Genomic DNA, 15,051 nt, shown 5'->3' with positions numbered 1-15,051 from the left:
AGTCTCCTTTGTTTGACTAATTGGAACACTCATTCTGTTTTACAGAATGTGGCGTTGTCTATTTCTAGAATTGCAATAAAGCCAACTGAGATCCTTAAACTAAATTTGTTGGAATCACAGAAGTGATTACAATGATATCTAAGAAAAACATATAGATTACATATTTTAACTATCTTTCAGTAACTGAAAGTACTTTTTTCTCATTTATGTATTTATTTATTTTTGTACATGAGTAAGTTCTTTAGCGGTGATTTCTGATTTTGGTGCACCCATCACTTGAGTAGTGTACACTGTACCCAATGTGTAGTCTTTTATCTCTCACCCCCCTCCTGCCCTTTCCGAGTCCCCAAAGTCCATTGTATCATTCTTATGCCTTTGCATCCTCATAGCTTATCTCCCACTTATGAGTGAGAACATACCATGTTTGGTTTAACATTCCTGAGTTACTTCTCTTAGAATAATGGTCTCCAATTCCATCCGGGTTGCTGCAAATGCCATTATTTTGCTCTTTTTATGGCTGAGTAGTATTTCATTATATATATCTTCTTTATCCACTTGTTGACTGATGGGCATCTGGGCTGGTTCCATATTTTTGCAATTGTGAACTGTGCTGCTATAACATGCGTGTGCAAGTATTTTTTTTGTACAACTTATTTTCCTTTGCGTAGATACCCAGGAATGGGATTGCTGGATCCAATGATAGATCTACTTTTAGTTCTTTAAGGAATCTCCACACTGTTTTCTATAGTGATGTACTAGTTTACATTCCCACCAACAGTGTAAAAGTGTTCCCTTTTCACCCCCACGGTGCCAACATCTATTATTTTTTTTATTATGGCCATTCTTGCAGGAGTAAGGCAGTATTGCATTGTGGTTTTGATTTGTTGTTTCCCTGATAATTAGTGATGTTGGACATTTTTTCATATATTTGTTGGCCATTTGTATATCTTCTTTGGAGAATTGTCTATTCATGTCCTTAGCCCACTTTTTCAAAGGAATGTTTGTGTTTTTTTTCTTGCTGATTTTGTTTGAGTTCCTTGTAGATTCTGGATATTAGTCCTTTGTTGGAAGTATAGATTGTGAAGAAAAGTACTTTTAAATCACTATTGTAGATACTTAAGAGAGAACTCTGACATATGGCAAAAATAGAAGCAGGGCCTCGTGATACCCTCTGTGAAAGCCTTACAGAATATTCTGAGAGAGGAAGCAGATTCCTACTCCACACTCCTGCAGTACACCTCTCTTACAGCCCTTGCTGACGTCTGGTGTGACCAGAAGAATCTGCTTCCATCTCTGTTACCCCCACAAAATTGAATGCTACAATGGCAGGGACTGGGGCTTACTAGCTAATCTTTGGATCCCCAATGCTTAGTGCAATATCTGACACACAGCAAGCATTCAATGACTATTCGTTAAATGTATGACCAAGAAAAATATCTTTTCTGATAAAGAAGTTCTTCCAAATTTGCCCCCAAACTCGAAAAAATGAACTCCACCCAAAGCAACAAATCAAAACAAGGAGGAAAAAAATCCACGTTTGTGTGATTCTGAAGGTATGAAAAGTGTTCTAGATTAATAATTACGGCAATAGAATAAAATTTATACATAATAGCTTAAAAAAGATTTCTTGTAAAGAATAATTTTGGCCTCTGTTGGCATTGGCTCATATATATATATGTATAATTGCCTAAGGCATTTATTTATTTATACTGAGGTGTACACAAATCTTAACATGTTCGATGTATCTTTACACATGTATACACCTATATAAACACCACTCAGACCAACATATAGAATACTTACATCACCACAGAAGGTCCTCTTGTATTTTTCCTAGCAGTACCATTCCTGCACCCCTATTTATATAACCATAGATTAATGTTGCTGGTTCTTGAATTTCATATAAAGGAAGCATGTGTTTTGCTTCTTTTGCTCAAGATAATATGTAAAAACTGTGTATGCTGTTGTAGTTATCAGTATATAGTTTTCTCCCTTTCATTGCTGTGTAGTATTCCATTGCATCATTATGCCAGTTTGTTTAGCCATTTTTTCTGTTGATGGTTATTTCTAGTTTTTGGATATAGTAAAATAAACATTCTGCTTTGAACATTTTTGTACATGTCTTTTGTTGGATACAGGCATGCACTTCTCTTGGGTATATAGAGAGTAGGCAAACGTTTAGTAGATACTACCAGTTTTCCAAGTGGTTGAACCATTCTACACTCCCACCAGAAATGTATGAGAGTTACAGTTTCTCCATATCTTGGCCAACAGTTGATATTCCCAACCATTCAAATTAGTGTGTAGTGGTACTTTCTATACTTTTGACTGAACAATTTGTATTCTAAAAGGATAATATAATCTGGATTTATTAAAGCACTAACTAGACTTTCTTGGTAATGATAGAATAAATAGTATCTGTCATTTGTGACTAATATTTAAAATTGTCTTAAACTATTGTGTGACTCAGTAGTTCAAGACAACTGTAAAACATTAGGCTTTTTTCTCACTTTTGTCCCTTCTATGTCTGACTTAGCAAACTCCCAACTCTTTAAGCATCTGTTTGTCCTCCTCTTGAGGTGTATAGACTCTATATACATTACACACACACACACATACACACACACACATGCACACACACACAGTTCTTAGACAATTTAGGCATTGAAAAAGAACTGAACTTAGTATTCTGAAATGTTTGTTTGAACATTAATAATGTAAACATTTTAGAAGCTGTTGGATAGTAGTTTTTACTAGATTTCTTCTATGGACATAATTCTGAAACATCATTATACACTAAGCATAGAACCATATTTGTCAGTTTATAGCCCTGTAGCTTAGTTAAGGGGCAAACCACATTCCCTCTAAAGAGGTCATGCAGTCACATTTCCATTTGTTGTGAGTCTTCCCATTCACCCATGCATAGAATTTAAAAATGGGGAACCACAGCAACTATTTTGGGGGAGGGAGGCTGAAGGACAATAATCAGTGTACATATGGTGCCGTTTTTTCCTTGTAGTTTAGAAACTCTGAATTAAGTCAACAAACATTTGCAGAGGGCTACTTGGTGGCCAACACTCAGTGCCAGTGAACTCTAGGGTATGGTTCTTGCCCTTACAAGGCTCATAGGCTTTACAGGTAAACGTGCGTCACAGGGGTTTGTTGTGCTGATTATTTCATCACTCAGGTGTTAAGCTTAATATCCATTATTTTTCCTGATCCTCTCCTTCTTCGTACCCTCCACCCTCCAATAGGCCCCAGTGTATGTTGTTCCCTTCTATGTGCCCACGTGTTCTCATCGTTTAGCTCCTACTTGTAAGTGAGAACATGCAGTATTTGGTTTTCTGTTCCTGTGTTAGTTTGCTAAGGGTAATGGCCTCCAGCTCCAGCCATGTCCCTACAAAGGACATGATCTCATTTCTTTTATACCTGCATAGTATTTCATGGTGTATACGTACCACATTTTCTTTATCCAGTCTATCACTGATGGTCATTTGGGTTGATTCCAAATACCCATAAAGAAATACATGAATGATAAAGAAAATGATTCTTTGCTATTGTGAATACTGCTGCAATTAACATACACGTGCATGTGTCTTTATAATAGAATGATTTATATTCCTTTGGGTATATACCCAGTAATGGGATTGCTGGGTTGAATGGTATTTCTGTCTTTAGGTCTTTGAGGAATTGCCACACTGTCTTCTACAAAGGCTGAACTAATTTACACTCCCACCAACAATGTATAAGCATTCCTTTTTCTCCACAACCTCACCAGCATCTGTTATTTTTGACTTTTTAATAATAGCAATCTGACGGTGTGAGATAATATCTCTTGTGGTTTTGATTTGCATTTCTCTAATGATCAGTGATGTTGAGCTTTTTTTCTTGATTGTTGGCCGCATGTATGTCTTCTTTTGAAAAGTGTCTGTTCATGTCATTTGCCCACTTTTTAATGGTTTTTTCTTGTAAATTTGTATGTTTCTTATAGATGCTCCATATTAGACTTTTGTTGGATGCACAGTTTGCAAAAATTTTCTCCCATTCTGTAGGCTGTTTACTCAAAAGAAACATGATAGTTTCTTTTGCTGTGCAGAAGCTGTTTAGTTCAGTTAACTTCCGTTTATCAATTTTTGCTTCTGTTGCAATTGCTTTTGGCGTCTTTGTCATGAAATCTTTGCCTGTGCCTATGTCCTGAAAGGTATTGCCTAGGTTGTCTTCGTGGGTTTTTATAGTTTTGGGTTTTACATTTAAGTCTTTAATTCACCTTGAGATAATTTTTGTATATAAGGAAGGGGTCCAGTTTCAATCTTCTGCATATGGCTAGCCAGTTATCCCAGCACTGTTCATTGAATAGGGAATCCTTTCCTTATTGTTTGTTTTTGTTAGGTTTGTTAAAAATCAGATGGTTGTAGGTGTGCAGTTTTATTTCTGGGCTCTCTATTCTGTTCCATTGGTCTATGTGTCTGTTTTTGTACCAGTGCCATGATGTTTTGGTTATGGTAGCCCTGTAGTATAGTTTGAAGTTGGGTAGCATGATGCCTCCAGCTTTGTTCAAAAAGAAATATTTAATTCAGCATTTACCAAGCTGAATGACTTTCTCCCCCTCATATAACATCTATTAACATTCTACAGAATTAGTGATCCTTGGAAAACGAGTTGAAATGCACTACTCTATGACAACGTATAAGGTTGAGCACAATCTAAAATAAAATTTGAAATGTATGTATGCATGTAATTTAGTAAGAAAAATAAGAGCTAGTATATCTTGCTTTAAGCAAGCAAAATATATGAAAACCTGGTTTTGCATTAAAAATGAAAGTAAAAGTTAAGAACCCTTCAGGGCTTTGGTAAAACCATTATGGGAGTCAATTACCACTATATATTATTATAGATGTAGATGGTGAGGAAATCTTGCTATATATCTGTATTAACTATACTATTTCTATTAGTTCAGCTACACTCACATTCAGGTAGTGGTTTTTCTGAATAAATATCTTATTTACTTTCAACTACTTCTTCACAATAAAAGTAGAGTGCAGAACAAATTCTAATTACTTATACTTTCTGGCTGTCTGTACAGCAAATGAGAAGACATTTATTGTAGTATAATGTTGAAGTTCATCAATAATTACTGGGCAATCAACCTACCAAGACAGAAGCTGAGACTATAAAGACAAATAACATATCATGTCTGTTCTGCAAGAGTTCATAGTCAAGCTAGGGCAAATGTAAAAAGAAATAACTGTAATACTGTGTGGCTGGAAGTATAATAAGGCATTGAGAAAGTGCTACAAAAACACAGATGACTTCATTAAACAGAATGGGTGATTTATTGCTCCTACAATAAAGTACACACAATGTCTATGTACAATAAAATTATGACTGCAATCAAGAAACTAATATTTATTGAGCACCTATTATATATTGTAAATGTGCATGCCAGAATTTCTTAATTATCAAATCGCTATTAGTTTCATAGAATTTCATATTGTTCTCAAAAGGAATATAAAATATTTCTTAGATTTTTGGGCAATTTTATTATTCAGAATCGGAGTTAAACAAAAATTTAATTTTACATTTTAGAAAAAAGTCTAAGGCAAATACCATTATACGCAAGCAATCCCTCGGATTGGTAATCAGAACTATATAGATTACACGTGCTTTCATTTCACAGTTAGAGCCAGCAGAGGGAGTAAACCTCTTCAAAGAAAAGACTGAAGTATATATGGAGAAATGTAAGACTTCAGATGTAAAGAATGCCTTTGATAAAAAAGAAAATTTGAGTACTGAGACACAGATGTCAAATACAGGGAAGTACTTTTAACTGTACTTTTAAAACTCATTAAATGTAAGCGCCAAAGCAACAGCAACCACTGAGTAAACTGAAGGATGCCATCTTACTGCTTTAATGAGACCTACGGGACTGAAAAGTATTAACTTTCCCATATGAAAGCCGTGACAATAAGAAAGCTCTGTAGGCTGGGCACGGTGGCTCACGTTGGTAATCCCAGCACTTTGGGAGGCCGAGGTGGGAGGATCATCTGAAGTCAGGAGTTCGAAACCAGCCTGATCAACATGGGGAAATTCCATCTCTATTAAAATACAAAATTAGCCAGGCGTGGAGGTGCATGCCTGTAATCCCAGTTATTTGGGAGGCTGAGGCAGGAGAATTGCTTGAATCCAAGAGGCAGAGGTTGTGGTGAGTCGAGATCGCACCATTGCACTCCAGCCTGAACAACAAGAGTGAAATTCCGTCTCAAAAAAAAAAAAAAAGTTCTGTAAAACATGTTCTGCAGCAAAATCTGACTGATTGGCATTAACAGGAAGGAATTTCAATAGTCCATTTGCTAATTAGCAAGAGCTACTATCTGATGAGTGCCTGTTTTACTCCAAAGATAAGTCCATATACACCAATCACAGTACATTTCTGCCTGAATTTCTAAGGCTATGAAACTGCTATCTATGAAGAGAATGAAAATTATCTTGGGCTGGGCACAGCGGCTCATGCCTGTAATCCAGCACTTTGGGAGGCCGAGGTGGGCAGACTGCTTGAGCCCAGGAGTTCGAGATCAGCCTGGGCAACATGGCAAAACCCTGCCTCTACTAAAAGTACAAAAAATTAGCTGGGTGTGGTGGTGCGTGCCCGTGGTCCCAGCTACTCTGGAGGCTGAGGTGGGAAAATCACCTGAGCCTGTGAAGTCGAGGCTGTAGCGAGCCGTGATCATCATGCCACTGCACTCCAGCCTGAGTGATGGAGTAAGACTATGTCTCAAAAATAAAAAACCAATAACAAAAACAACTACCTTAGGAACACAAATTCCTTGTGAATATTACAATAAATTCATTTTTTAATAGAACTACACAGGACTAAGCCTTTCTTTGATTTTCCTCATGTGGAAGAAAAAATTGAGAGAGAAAAATTTTCTGAACGAAAACCAAGCATTTTTATTCACTTTCATCTCTGGTACATCCACAATATTTTTTCATCTTTGCTCTTCACAGGGTACTTCTCGTACCCTTCTTAGTTGGTATTTTTACCATATTTGGTTCACCTACCAAACTATAAACATAATCTGCATAGCGGAAAATTATTAATAAGAATGTCTGTTTTGCACAGGCCCAAACTCTCTTTTTTGCAGGATACTATTTTCCCTGTCTTTTGCTTACCTGCGAACCTATAACATGTATAAATAGGAGTTATTTGTTTTTCTTAGCTGGGTTAAGAGAAATAGATACAAGTAGAGAAAGAAATGGGGGTGCCTAGGCTTGAGAATAACTGGATATGGGCTGAGTTCACAGAGAAACCCTGATCAGCACTCCCTCCCAGCCCTATGTGATCCTGTCTCATATGCCACAAGTTCTTTCAAAAGCTCTATTACCTAGTAGCAAAGTGGGCTGGCGTGATCTAGAAGGTGACTCTCAGGACCAACTGGTAGGTTTATTTTTCCATTTTATTGTTATCTGTTTTCTAATTTATTCATTTATGCTTTAAACTTTTCCTGCATCCTAGTTTATATAGGTATATTCTAATTAATTCATCATTATATACTTTAACATGTTTTAATTTTTCATAATGAGTAATATGTAAATACAATCGATGCTTGTTGAAAAGAATTCTTTTTCTTTTGTGCTACTTGGATTGAAGGCTTTTACATTTACAGTCAATCTTTCTTTTCCAGTCATAAAAGCAGTTAGTGCTATGAATTAGCCTCTATGAATAGCTTTGGTCATATTGTCAGCTTTGATGTAGAGTTCACTGTTGTCATGTGAAGTCACTGTTACACATTAAATAGGCAAGAGAAAAGTGGGATTTTACAGATTGTGAGAAGTTTATAGTGACATTGGGGTATGGCAAGTTGATAAGCTGAATGGTTGAAATGTCAGTTACCAGGTACTCTTGGGAATAAGTAAAGACCAAGACCCCATGTTGCCTCCTGCTCAGTGTACAAAACATCTGTTCATAATCATTTATATGGTCATCTACTTGCTGAAGATGATCTAAATATCTGCCATTTATTAGTCTCATCTTTAGTCATCTGTGAACACCATACAGTATAGGGGGTATGTGACTACATGGACTAAGGGAAAGAATCCCTGACTGAGATTTTGAAACCTGAGTTTTTGTTCCAGATATACTCTGGATATTAGTTATAAATAACCTCTGTATATTTATTACATTGCAAAAAAGTAATTTTATATCGTTAGGCCCTAGTTTCTCAACTATAAAATCAAGAAGTCACATTTGATTATTTCTAAAGTCTTTCCAACTCCAGAATCCTATAATTGAGAATAAATAAATTCTACATGCTCAGTGACACCATCTGAACATTGCCATGTGTACCAATACATCCAGGTCAGTGATGCTGTTCACAGAAACTTGACATTTACAGAAATTAAACTTTAACCAAGAGGAAAACTGAAAGAACATTAATAATTACCCAATATAATTTGTGATTCCATAAAGCAAAATTGGAATTCCAGAAGAGCCTGTGAAGAACCTTTAAGAGTTATTTAGCCTGAGTGGCAAAAGGCAAAGCCACATATCACTTATCAATGTAGCTACAGGCTGGAGAACAATCATGTCTGCATGTCATGTAACATGGGAGAGGCTGTTGTCTGTCTCGTGTTCTTTTCAAAATGAAGCATCATTGTTCAAACAGAAATGTGTAGTGACTGTGCCTTCGTTAGGTAAGCATCCAAATTTATTACAAAATATGCTCAGAGTAGCCACTACAGAAGACATGTCTGTCTCTAAAATAGACAATTATATATATATAAAAAGACCACAGCAAAAAGGAATGACATGGGATATAATTTTTCTGTTCCTACCTATTGAAATGTATCTCTGGTTCGTGTCTTTAGAAATTACCAAAGAGAAAAAGATGATCTCAAATGACTGAAATTACTTATAGACAGAAGGATATTAACCTCCTACAACATATTAAAAAGTTTGGGAGGGAGAAATTTAAGCTACAGATGATACTTCTGGAAATCCCATTCTGTTTCATGCAATGATCAGTGAAAATTATAATGATACAAAGTTATGTCAATAATAGACTTTTAAAGAACCAGGTATAAATGGCAGTGTAAATATACAAATCATCTTGGTTTCTTGTAAACATTACCAAACAAATATGATCCTAGGACTAAGGTAGAAATTAGGGGAAAAAAGTCTCATAGCTTCTTTGTTGGTGATTAAGGGACTCTGAGGTAAAAACAAATAAAAAAAAAAAAGAAAAAAAAACAACAAAAATCAAGAAGCAATGCTCAAGGTAATAAGTGCTTTCATGTTTCCAGTTCTCATATCTGAGGGCACTGGATCAAGCTAAAGGACAAAGAGATAAGGACAATATTGCAAGTTATGAACAAATGGCAGATAAAAGAGCTCTTCTGGGTTCTGATTAAGTGACAGCATTCTACACATTCTTTTGACTTGAGAAGTCAGACTAAGAGCAGCAGCTAAGTTCCATGTGAAGCCCCGCTAAATAAGCGTATCTGCATGCTTTCACATTCTGGCAGGACAGGATTCCTCCCCTTTCATTGAACAGAGACATGTTCTCTGGGCTCACAGCGATAATGCGCCTCTGCTTCAACTTCCATAAAAAAGCATAAATGTATATGCTGAAAGCACAGAGAAGTTTTGTGCTTTGGGACAAGGTGGCCGGGAGCCAATGTTTACAATCCCCTGGGTGGGGAAGGCAGGCTGAAAGGCTCAGGACGGCAGGCTTTAAAAGTCTTTGCTGTTGCCGCCAGTGACCTTCGCCTCTGTTTTCAAAGCAGCTCTCACGTTAACCCCTTGGATTCTGTGTGCACTGGAGCTGCACAAAGGAAATACCTTCCTTTGAAGGACACCTCTCTCACGCACATCGGTTTCTGATTTCAGTTGGAGCAGCTCAGAAACACTGGATTAAGAAAGAAGCATGTATTCAATCTGCTGTCAGACCCACGGGCATGTCAGTGGTATTGGATCTGGGTTTCGGAGTGTGCTCTGTTCTACAAAGTGAAAGTTTCCAACTTTAGGCAATGGACTCAAGGTTATAAACCAGGGGATTGTGAAACATGAGCATATTTGGTCTCCAGGGGAGAAGGAAGCATCCAATTTATGCAGAAATGCTCTTTTCCCAGCTAGCCAATGAGAGGCGAGGCTACAAGAGTGGGCTTCCTATTGGGATCTCCTGACTAGAAGAATGGTGCTTAAAATTAAAGACAGGCTAAATTGCTAACAGGCCAACTTAAAAAGCAGCTGAAGAGAAAACACCAATTGTAGAAATGAAAAGGAAGTTTTCCTGTTATGAAATCAAAGCTGACCACATTTAGCTTATTATTATATGTTGTTGTTTCACGGGGAAAGAATTAATAATCTTTTATTCTTAATGCTAAGAAGACCCTATAAAATCTTACCATATATGTGTATTTTTTTAATAGTCTTTACTAAGTTACTCAAATGATGATATTCAAGAGTGGTATTATTTAATATTTATTTATTAAATAATATTTAATAAATATTTAATATTTAAATATTTAATATTTAAAATGTTTTCAGGACACAAGATTTACTTTGAAAAAACTGGTTCGATATGTCAGGGACCAGAACAAATGATTTACTTTGAAAAAAACTGGTTCGATATGTCAGGGACTAGAACAAATGCTTTGTTCTATGAGAAATTTTGTGGATTTAAAGATGTTTGTCATCTAAACATTGATCATCACTGTCACCCCTTTATTGAATGGACAGCGTATGGAATCCTGGGGTCATGAATTGTGCAATTCTAATATTCAGAGTCTATGAACTCCTAACACATTTCCTGTCTTCAAGAGGGTTAAGATTTCTGGAGAAGAAAATGAAAAGCAACATACACCAGAAAATTTAACCGATTTGCAAAAAAAGTCATTAAGTCTTACTAAAATCATCCAATCAAATATGAGACGGGAACGAGACAGAGAATTTTCTCTTCACATTTGGAGATGACGCCTGGCCTCTACGTTACCAGGCAGCCATCTATAATATCATAAAGTACACGTATACTGTAGCTGCAAGTCATCTTAGTAATATTTGAGAGAACTGTTTTTCAGGACTAATAACTGGCTTTTAATAAGTGCTTCTGAAAACAGTTAATAACATTTCAGCTTCTTGAAGAATGCTTAATAGTAATCGTAACTATCGGCCTGGCTTTCATTACAGACCAAACAACCTGTTCCTTGTTATCTATTGTGGAAGTCAATGGTGATTAAGTAAATATATTTTACTCTAATGCAGAAACTGACTAGAAGGAATGTTTTGAGAAGCTCAAAGAAACCCCAGAGCTGCACAACAGAGAAGACTTAGCCAAAGAAAAACAGCCGAAGTTTATCAAGGGTCTTCCATATGCCTGGCACTTCACTCAGGATTTCACATATTTTATGTTATTTAAACATAAAAACTTGTGAGACAGGCACATAATTTTTTATCCATATTTTAGATAAGATACTGATATTCAAACATGTTAATAACTACAGTAGTCCCACAACTAGCCACTTGTCAGAGATACAATCCAAACCCAGGTCTAACTCCAGAGTCTGCAAGTAACCACTGAGTATGACAACCATGCAGGCAGACAGCCCTCTACCACTGCAGAGAAGCCCCCCGGAAACATATTTCACAGCTCTAACCAATTGGTGTACATTGCAATTACTATTTTATTGGGGACTCCAAGGCATGTCAATCTTTTAAGAAGGAAGCTGTGTTCAGTTGGAAATTTTTCATGGCATTACTGAATTAAAAGTCACATATGACTTCTATCAAAGGTTGAGAGGTTGCAATACTTGGTTTCTGCAATAGATTTACTAACATTTATATATTAATTTCACATTTTAAATGGAATCTAAAAGTAGCAGATGAAATTATGCTATCACAAATTTTCATGTTTTACAAGCCAATTGGAAAACGTTTTATTCACAGGCTACAGGATCCATATTCTCATCATTCCCAGTCTGGGCCCCTCACTCCTACCCAAAGCTTTTAAGATGTTGTTTCTTATTTGTCTCCATAAATGAATCTTGTCTTAAAAAAAAAAACTGCTGTGAAATCAAAGAAAATAATTGTTGCCATCTTTTACAGTAATGACATGTCACTTAAAAAGTTTTCAACTTAGACTCCGTTTTTTGAAGCAGCTTCTATGAACTAATAACCTAACAGCTCTCCATAAACTTTAATTATTGCAATAGAATTATTAGGCACCACCAGTTACAACTGAACTCCTCCACACACAGTATAAAGTTAAAACTGTACAAATGAAGCCAAAATATGCACAGCTAAAAGGAATGTTACAGGGGGGCCTCTCTTAGCGAACAAAGCAAGCTCAGTTTGGCTCTTTTTCCCTCGCGCTACCACATCCGCACATCGTTAGTTGGAAAATTCCTGATATATGCTGTAATTTTTTGTGCTTTTTTTTCCCCCAGTACACTTGAGGCTTTAATGTCCAGATGCCATTTTCCCCCTTATCTGTCCCTGTTTGGGGCTCTGCCAGCTATGGTCAACAATTAATACAGCCGAAGAAAAAAATACAGTACGCTCCCTGGCAACTGGTACAGCCTCGCAGGAAATACCAAATAAAAACTTGATTATGTATTGTTTAACCATTTTGTTTGCCTGTAGGCCACCCTGTCGTCGGTGTAATTCAGACGAGCATGCTTCATCTGGACGGTCTGTGCACTGCACCATTGTTCCCAGAGTCTGTCACGCACAATCACTGGCTTCAGCCTGTGGCCCTCTAAATGAAAGGAGCAGATTTGTGGCAGCTTTCCAACCTGCATTCCTTTTAATTAGTCAACTTGTGGCCCAATGTTATAATAGATAAGTAACCTCTTAATATTCATGTAATTAATTTATTTTTTTCTCATTCAGTTATAAGCCTTTGCATGGTGGAAAAAAGCCTTTTTCCTATATGGGCTCTGGCTTATGAAATAAGCATGCTACTATTATAAAGAACATCAGAGACCATGTCTCAGTGATTCTCCAGGAGGACACTTCCAGAAACCACAGTATGCCCATACCTATATTTTAAACATATTATTTTTGCATTTAAAATAGTAACTGATATCTTTCTTTTGCATGAATTTGATGTATGTAAGATGAATCATCTTCTTGCCAACTTCAACTGGGCTGATAAATTTTAACTGATAAATTAGTTCACAATCAGAGAGACAGAAAGCTTTCACATTTTAGGATCCCTTTTAAAGCAAGGCTGACGTGAAAAGTGGCCAGGAGTTCCCAAAGTACTAGGAAGTCCTCTACTCTAGACCTCGATTAAGTCAATAATTAAACTGCTGATGCTGTTAGCTATTAGCACGTGATGAACCTTTAAAAAGATAGGTTGATTTCTATAAATACTAATAGTGCCCCTTGGTAACAGGAATCAGAATGGCTTTTAAAAGCTCCATATTTAAGCTCTTTCAACTATTTAAATTTTTCTACTAAACCAAATTCTCCTCAAAGGCAGTAACATCATTTTTACTTCTTTCATGACCTCATGGGCAATACACATGGTGGGTGAAATACAGATATATCTGTACTACTCTCACATATTCTTAGTAGCACTTCTCATGAGATTTATGAGACATTTACAATGTCACATCAACAATTAATTAATTCATACATATACAAATGTGCCTACTAGGTGACAAGCATTGGATCTCAGTTGCAAAGATGACACATAGATGATGAAGTCATCGTATCTGTTCTCAGAAGCTCACAGTTGAGCAGAGGAGGCAGACATGTAACTTACCAATTTCATAAGCTCTGTGCGAGGTAGACGTATATAATTTAAAAGCCTGGGTTCAAATCCTGTCTCCTCTTTTATGAGCTACATCACCTTGGCTAAATAGCTTAACCTCTCCATGCCTCTGTTTCCTCACCTGCAAGATGGAGAATCATAGTACCTGCTTAATAGGGCAACTGGAGAATTATATGGATAAGGTACATAAAGTACTCTGTAGGTGCCTGGCTCTATAAACTTTAGCTATCAGCAAATGTTATATACACATCCACTCCACAGGGGTGAGGCGGGGTGCAGGATAGGGGTATCTAGTGTTAGAGGCTTCAGCGAGGAGGGGCAAGGGCATGACTGGTACAGAGAGCAACGTGAGCAAAAGTTGAGGAGTATGAAACTGCATGGACCAGATAACAGGACCCCAAGTGTTACTCGACAGAGCTAGGACTTTATCCTGAGGAGAAGGGGAGGTACTAAAGGGTTTAATGCAGGGCATGTATGTCAGATATGCATTATTCTACATTTGCATTCTGATAACTGTGTAGGATTGAAATTGGAGATGATCCTGAAGGCAGGGATCTCAATGAAAAGGCTGCAATGATCCAGATGCTCTGGGAGGAAGATGTATAAAACCACAGCAGTAGGAGAGGAAAGGCAGGAAGAATAACTTCAAATGAGTCAAATGAGGGAGAAGGAAAGATTAACTGAATCTAGGATAAGTCCCAGGTTTCTGGCCTGGGTGGCCAGGTAGATGGTGAGGCCATCAGCCTGAATAGGGACCCAGAAGGGAATGACTGGAAGGCTTGCTACTTAGGATGATATTCAGAAAGATATTTGGGTCTGGGGCTCAAGGGAGTGGACCGAGTTGGGCATAGATGAGTTCCCTGCCTCCAGGATTACCTCCACAGCGGAGGAGACTGTTGAAGGAGATGGCATGTACAGGCTACGTGCCAAAGGGCAGAGAACCTTTGAGGAAGGCAGAGGTGGGCAATCAGCGGAGAGGAGTGAGAGACGTGGAAGGAAAAGCAGGATATCATGATGCCACAGAAGTCAAGGTGGATATTTACAAGAAATAACGAATAGAGAAGCATACATGTACCCGAAGATGCCAAACAAGGTGAGGTCTTTAAAATATCCCCTGTGGTAACACGATGGGAGCAAAAGGCTGCCTGCACAAAATTGAAGGGTTAATGACATCCAGAGTGAAGTCTTTAGTTACAGAAGAAAAGAGGCAGACGACAGAGCCAACTGAAGCTGCTCTCTCTGCCTACCATGCCTTTCCCACTTGCCTCTAACTCTG

General features: G+C 37.4%; 1 protein-coding gene across 3 annotated transcripts in view; it reads right to left on the bottom strand.

The window, feature by feature from the left end:
• The window catches only part of CDK6 (cyclin dependent kinase 6), a 235,912-nt gene that overhangs the window by 84,151 nt on the left and 136,710 nt on the right, over window positions 1–15,051 (bottom strand). The window lies entirely within an intron of this gene.

The sequence above is a fragment of the Symphalangus syndactylus genome, chromosome 3 (assembly GCF_028878055.3).
Source record: "Symphalangus syndactylus isolate Jambi chromosome 3, NHGRI_mSymSyn1-v2.1_pri, whole genome shotgun sequence".
Taxonomy (NCBI): domain Eukaryota; kingdom Metazoa; phylum Chordata; class Mammalia; order Primates; family Hylobatidae; genus Symphalangus; species Symphalangus syndactylus.
This window is presented reverse-complemented; position numbering and strand designations above follow the sequence as displayed.